Source organism: Pterocles gutturalis, unplaced genomic scaffold, assembly GCF_000699245.1.
Source record: "Pterocles gutturalis isolate BGI_N339 unplaced genomic scaffold, ASM69924v1 scaffold1227, whole genome shotgun sequence".
Classification (NCBI taxonomy): domain Eukaryota; kingdom Metazoa; phylum Chordata; class Aves; order Pterocliformes; family Pteroclidae; genus Pterocles; species Pterocles gutturalis.
The window spans coordinates 1-617 of NW_010114934.1; positions in this window are offsets into that span (position 1 = coordinate 1).

Genomic DNA, 617 nt, shown 5'->3' on the forward strand with positions numbered 1-617 from the left:
CATCGGTGCCTGGAGGAAGGTGACAGGAGCAGATATTCCCCCTCCAGCTGCAGGTACTGCGGCGAGATCATCCCACGGGGATGCCTTAACAGGAGGAGATTTATAGAGGAAAAATAAAAGAGAAAAGGGCCAAGGGCAGCGGAAAAACCCAAGGGGCACATGAGAAAACACGAGGCCACACCAGCGCCAGGAGTGGAGTCGATTGTCACTTTAATCCACAGACTGCTCATGCACTGTAAACAGGACGGTCAGGCGGGGTTGGTATTGGTGTTTATTTGTCTTTAATATAAAAGTTACAGGTCTGAAATGTTCGCAGGAAGATGCCACCATCAGGACTGGGTTAGTGGTAAATGTATCATACAGCTGGGGGGGAGGCCTGGCGCAGGGGGCTGGTGACGGGGGGAAAACCCCCCCCTGCCCTGAGTGGAGAGGGGGCCAAGACCTCCCTCCCCCCCAAAAAGAGGCGATGGCCTCGAGGATGCTGCCTGCAAGAGATCAGAACACGCTCACGGCCAGGCTTGCCCACGGCGGCTGTCCTGGGCTTCTGCTCCCCAGGGTGCTGCTCCTGGAGTGGGGGGGCTCTGCTCAGCCCCCCTGCAGCTGCTCGGGGTGAGGAG